Below are 6,565 nucleotides of genomic sequence, written 5' to 3'. Positions count from 1 at the left end.
CCTTTCTCCAATGTCCAAATCTACAATCTCCATTTCGTCAGCTTTCAATACATTTAAAAGAATGCCAGAATGCATTAGAACAATTTTATTATCAGAGAAAGCAAGAAACATCCTTCTATTGTCTTGAAATACTCAGAAGATTTAACATGTGAAATATTATCGGAGATGCTTACCTGGAAACTTTACTGTCAGGCTGAGACCTGTTCCAAATTTGCATTACAGTCTTTACAACATAGAATCTTATATTTTCTTCCACAAAAGGAGAGAGGACCCAGGCAGTGAGTTGTACAGCTACCCCCCAACTTCGTTCTTTCCTTCTTGTATGAATTTATTCCAAGTCATCAGACAACGGACCAGGTGCAAAGGACCAGAGGTGTAATTAAAACTATTGAGCACCTTCTGTGACCACTGTGTGTTAATTTTTTTTTTTTTTAGGCGAGGCAACCCTCGGTTGACCTCACAGATTGCAAGGATCTTGTCATCTTACAATCCCTTATTTTTTTATTTTTTATGCCTACAGCACCTGGTCTTCCTAGGCGGTCTCCCACTCAAGCACTCACCAGACCCGACCCTGCTTAGCTTCCGAGATCAGACGGGATCGGGCGCGTTCAGGGCGGCATGGCCGTAGACTGTGTGTTAATTTTTATACTCAGGTTCTGGGTTTAAATAAACAAATGACATGTTCCAATCTTGATGAGTTCAAAGCCCGGGTGGGGGAAGACATGAACAGGTGATGATGCAGCGTTTAAATTCTGTGATCGAAGCAGGATGCCACAGGTCACGGACGCTGACTGAGGAAACCTTTTCGGAAGAGACAGACTTAGAGCTGGGACTGGAAGGATCAGTTGGAATTTGCCAGGGGAACAAGGAACCTCAGGGACTTTCGGCCAGAGGACACAGTGCGATTACAAGGCACGCGCGCACGTTTCGGCTCGAGTCCCACTTGCGTTTTTATCCCTGAGGGTGTGCCGTAGCTTCTCTGCTCCTCTGCCCCCTGCTTTCTGAATCGTTAGATAAACAGCGATCCGAGGCAGACTCCGTACCTCGTAGCCATCGGCCCCGCTGTGGAGTGTGTTCAGATGAATCGCTGGCGTATTTGTAGCCGACGCCTTTAAAACACTCACAGTGTCATGACTAAGAAGAACTAGAAGCATCTGTGATTGTTTGCCTGTGGGGGGTGGGGGAGAGGGGCTGCAGCAGAAAGAGCAGTGAACGACTCACTCTGGAGGGTTAGAGTGTAACCCCGGGCCCCCGACTGCCAGGTGAGAACTTGGTTCCTACTTGACACCTCCTGAGATCTCCAGACATTGTTCTCCCTGGTGCCCAGGTCCCTCAGCATCATCAGATGCCAAACGTTAAATCCTGGGCTTCTGACTGATGGACTACAAGTTAGAGGTCCCCACGACCCACTTCCTGTGTTTGACCGACTCGCTAGGAAAGAGCATGTGCAGATGCCCTGGGGTGGGAGCAAGTTCAGTGGCTCTGGGAGTGACAGAGTGTGTGGGGTGACCGAGTAGAAGAGCAGGCTGGATGGGGGGGAGGGACAGAACCCTATGGCGTCCCAAGGCCGTATTGGGAAGCTTCGATTGTCTGATAGGTTTCCACAGCCCTACCATGGAAATAAAACTTACACGTAACTAAAGGAAGCTGTAAAAATGAAACTGCTATCTGCAATGTCACTGAGCTTCTCTAGAAAGTAAACCAGTGAGAAATGCAACATTTTGAAAATTTTTGTTTTCTATTCTGTGAAAGTAATTGCTGTACATAATTTATCAAATCAGATAGTGTTACAGCTCTCATGATGAAACCCCTTGCTCCCTCCCTCACCACTCCCAAGTGTTTTTCTGTAGAGGCCACCATTTCCAACATTCTCAGTCAGTTCTTTGGGACTTGCCTCTCTGCTTCAAAGTACCGTGCTCGATTCCCAGTTTCACATGCCGCGATAGGCAGAATGCCCTGATGATGCTCGCACCCTGATCCCCAGCAACCGGGATACCTTGTTAGTGGAAGAGTTGATCAGGTACTAGATGGCGTTACAGCTGCTAGTCAGCTGCTTTGAGATGAGGAGAGGAACCTAGTCAGGTGAGCCCGGTGCAGTCATTTAACTGTGGAGGAGGGAGGTGGGCGCTTCCGTGTCACAGTGATGCTCGGGAGAGAAACCTACTGGCCGCTACTGGCTCTGAAGCTGGAGGGATGGGGCAGCATCTAGAAGCTGGAAAAGGTAAGAAAATGTTGTTTTCCCCCCCCAGAACCTCCAGGAAAGAACGCAGACCAGCCGCACGCCTCGCGTTTCGTCCGGTGAACTCCTGACCCTCAGAACTGTAAGTCACGAAATTCTTTTTCACTCAAGCTGCTGAGTTTGTGGTCATTTGCTTCGCCAGCAATTGGAAATTCGAAACATATTATGAGTGCATTTCAGTTTTTCCAATAGGGATTTTTCACAGTATCGGTTACATTTAAATTTGGTGTTTAGATGTGTATGGTCATTCCTGCTTTTCCCTGGCGGACCATTTAACGTTTTGGAGAAATGCTCGTTTTCTCTGTGGTTGTCGCGGTGGTTTACGTTTGCTTTGTTTTTGAAACACTAGTGGCTCTCTGAGGAAGGGGAAGGAGCGTGCGAAACGTCTTTATGCTCCCTTCGGGTCTGACAGGTGTTTGGCTGGGTATAGAATTCTACATTGGAAAAGCAGCGATGTTTTTTCATAATTTTGAATGCATTGCTGCTGTTTGCTGTCGTCCGTCGCATGTGTCATCACTCGTGTGTGTCTGCTTGGCTTTTGGCCTTTAGATAATGATACAGCACACACCTATAGGAAGGAATATAAAGTATTCCCGTTAAAGTCACTCGCAAGTGATTTTAACGTGACGGCAGCTAAATCAGCAGTCGGGTCACTGAGAGTCCACTGCTGGCCCCAGAGCAGTCTGTGCATATCTGATGCATGTGGTTTTGTTACCTTCCCCTTTACAAGCGACCCCTTCCTTGCTTCTCAAGGGTCATGTCTCAGCCGGCTCCCCTCTGAGCGCGGTATCAGCGGAAACGGACTCTCCATAGCGCGTGGGCCTGTCTGCCGGACAGGCGAGCGCTAGGTTTATCCGTGTCGTGTGCGGCTGCAGCCCGCCCGTCCTTGCCGTTGCCGTGAGGGTGTGCGCGGGTGCGCCGCGGCGTGATCGGACCACAGCTTGTTTTTCTATTGCTATCGAGGTGCGTTTTGGATTGTTGTGTTTTCCTGCCTTTTGGCTTTCGGATTCTGCTGGTGTCTCTTGCTGTCGCCCTTCCTCGAGTCTCTTTCGTCGCCTAGAATAAAATCCCTGATGCCTTTTTTTTTTAACTTTCACTTTCATGTGTGAGGAGTGGGGAAAGGCCTGGGAGGTAAACCCTACGTTTAGATGAAGCCGGAATTGTTATGTTAAGATATTATCTGGGACAGTCGCTATGGCGATGACTTGAAACACGTTTTTATATACGCTTTGGTTCTTTTTGCTGTCACAAAACCAGAGAACTCATCGGACCACCTTGGGATTATGCTGAAGGTAAGTTTTGTGCACCCTAAGATTATGATTTGGTTTCGAGATGTCCTCGTGTGCGACGTGGGGTTCTGCCGTGCGCAGAGGCTGCAGGAGGTTGGGTCCAGGGAGGCAGGGTGAGGACGGCTGTTCGACACTCAGAAACGTGATGTTTTATTCCTCTTACCCCCCAGTATCTCTCGCTTCCACTTCAAGTTTCTCTTCTAGTCGAACCTACAGACCCCCAGAATAATAGTCCCCCCCGCTCCACCTTTTGTGAGATCATGAAATCTTTGATTTGTGAAAACTCAATATGCACCCACCAGGAGTGGGGGTCTCCTGTGCTCCGCGCTTCCCCAGCGATGTCACCATCTGTGGCAGTTCAGCCCAGACCGGTGCATGACATTCAATTAGCTAAGGCGATTCAACACAGCTGTTTCCTCGACAATTACATCTGGGTGCCTCAGAAAATGACGGCTAGCCGTATGCTCCTTTCAAAGGGTATTAGGGACTCAAACGCTGGCAACAAGGGAAGCTATTTGCACTTCGTCTTCTGAAATGCTCTATTTTTTTTTCTGGGAATTTAATCTGACCACAGACAGGCAGGAAGGTGGTCATTAGCGTGAGCTGCCCCCTTCTTTTTCAAACGCTTTGCTGTGCTGTACGTGGTAACTGGGTGCTTGGCTCACTGTCCACGGAAATAAGGAGATCGCATTGGGTCAGCGGTGGCTGCTATAAAGCCCGCCCTGCAGGATAAGCCCAGGGCAAGAGCGCAGGCCCAGCTAGGTGGCCCTCGCGTTTCCAGGTGCTAAATGGGGACAGGAACTCGGTCCTGCTCCTTCACAGGAGGGGGAGGTGGGGTAGAGAGAAGGTGGGGGTGGGGGTCGGGACTCAGCTTCTGAGGGTCGGGGCTCAGATCACGAGATGTACAGTGTTTTATAAAGTTGGAAACAAACGTGAGCTTTTATCGCATAAGCATTTGGAAAACACTTGTGCGGGAGGCACCCAATGGTTTCCTGGAGGCAGCAGGGGACTGTCCCAGGCTCGCCAGGGAAGGAGCGGGGCACCGGTAAATGTGCATTTGAGAGGTGAGTGAGCAAAGGAATGTGGACTGTAAGCACCTTGGTAGCTGCCAGTGGTTTGTAGAGCATCTCCTTTGTGCTAGGTGTGGCAAAGGATCTCTGTAAAGGTCAGAGCTAGGATCAAACCCATGGCCTCCTGGCTGGCTCCGAAGCCGCAGCTGTCACCTGTGCCTTGCTCTCCGTCCCTTCCCCTTTTCCTCCCCACCCCCTCATTCCTGCTCTCTCTCCACGGGCACACTCGGATATGCCTACCCCGTATTTAAAATGAAGCACAGACTTCATCATTATTAGCCACTGGATTCGATTTCCTGCTAATTTACAGGAATCACACTTTCACGTTTTCATGTTGTTAGTTTTAATATTTTAAAACAGACCAGGTGTTATAGTTGAGCAGCTTTTCAGATAAAACGCCTCAGAGCACACATTGTTGAATCTGACATCCAATTGGTACTTTAAAAATATGACTGCTGGGTAGACCACACTTACGTCATTCACGACGACCTTAAATCTCTAGAATACTGGGTCATTCGTGCAGTGAAGGCACCGTTATGGGACAAGGGCTGTCGGCTGTCAGTAGCACGTCCTCCCGCAGCAGCAGCGAGGCCTCAGAGCTTCCTCCTGGGGTGTCCCTCTGGCAGGAAGGCTGTAGGGTTCCTTGAACCGGTGGCCGTGCTTTACCGGCGTCCACCCTGGGTTGACTGGTCCCCACGGTCACGGCTTCGCTTAGCCCGCACCATGTGAAGTGTGATGCCGTTTCGCTCTGTGGAACGCTCCCTAGTCCGGTTCTGGTAGCTGAGGAAAGTCATTTTGGAATCACTGGGCTTGCGCTGAAGGGCCTTTGGGAGCGGCGGGAAGTCTGGCCGCAGCATCTGTCCACCGACGCGTTAGCATCTTGGCCCAGGGTTCTGCTCACTGCGTGTCGCCAAGAGGAACACTCGCAGGAAGCGCGCGGGCATGGGTTTCATGCAGGCGTGCTGGGCGTTTCTCTTTGTCTTTGCCCCTAGAAGGTAATGATTTTATTTTGTTTCCCACACGGAAGTGGACAAAGGTTTATGCTGAGGTGTCCCGAGATGCGTATTTAATCTTCTTCCGAAAAAACGTTTGGAAAAATGAGCTCGGGTCAGGGTTTCATGAGCATGAGCTTCAGGGTTACCCCACCATGTTCAGGTGTGACCGACATACAGCACTGTGGGTTTAAGGGGTGCACAGCACAGACGGTGAAGAGGAGAGGGGCGAGTGGGGAGGGGACCCCCACGCACTCCGGCCTCCCGCCCTCCCTTCAGTTCCTTGTAGTTCTCCTGGGTTCTCTGTCCCAGGGGTGCCCTGCAGTGTCCCTTCCCAGGCAGGGCATTGGTGAGCAAGGGTCCTGCCCCAGGCTCCCCCTCCTCCTGGGAGAAACCCCGATTTCCCCGAAATAACGCCTCTGGCCCACCAACAGGGCCCCTTGTCCCCTGAGCTGCGCCCTCGGGGGAGAGAAGCAGGGATGCGGCTGCTGCCGGCCGATGGGAGGGCGGGCGGGCGGGCCACCGAGGCGCGGTCCCTGAGCGTGTGCCACCGGTCAGGCTGCGGCTGCAGAGAGGGCCAGGTGCGGGCTCGTGGGGCTCGTAGGGCAGAGGGAGGAAGCGGCTGGCGCGTGTCACAGGCAAGGTCAGCAATCGCTCGGTGGCTTCGCAACCTGAAGCTGGACATTACTTCCAGGGAACCCATCTTGTCCCCAAAGGAAGAGCTGACCACACTGCCCACACCCCGCTGGCTCCAGGGCCCCCCAAGGAAGAAGCCACATGGTGTAGCCCCGCTGCCCTGTTGGGCCAGGGTCCGAGGGGAGAGGCCCCTGGATGTCCTCTGGGGGACAGAGGGTCCATCGTTGATGGAGCTGAACTCCCCCAGCCCCCATGGACCATCCCGCCCCTCGATGGTCTGTAAGCCAACTGACCACTCATTTTCCCTCTAAACTGTGATTTACTGAAATTCTCCAAGTT

General features: G+C 51.7%; 1 non-coding gene across 1 annotated transcript; it reads right to left on the bottom strand.

Moving 5' to 3' along the window:
- Nucleotides 1-511: 511 nt before the first annotated feature.
- Nucleotides 512-630, bottom strand: LOC111744304. Its single transcript, XR_002782101.1, has one exon. It is a non-coding gene; the product is annotated as a 5S ribosomal RNA (ribosomal RNA).
- Between the last annotated feature and the right edge of the window lie 5,935 nt (nucleotides 631-6,565).

This window comes from Pteropus vampyrus, unplaced genomic scaffold (assembly GCF_000151845.1).
Source record: "Pteropus vampyrus isolate Shadow unplaced genomic scaffold, Pvam_2.0 Scaffold131, whole genome shotgun sequence".
Classification (NCBI taxonomy): domain Eukaryota; kingdom Metazoa; phylum Chordata; class Mammalia; order Chiroptera; family Pteropodidae; genus Pteropus; species Pteropus vampyrus.
The sequence above is the reverse complement of the archived record's forward strand: the minus strand, read 5'-3'. Positions and strand labels throughout refer to the sequence as shown.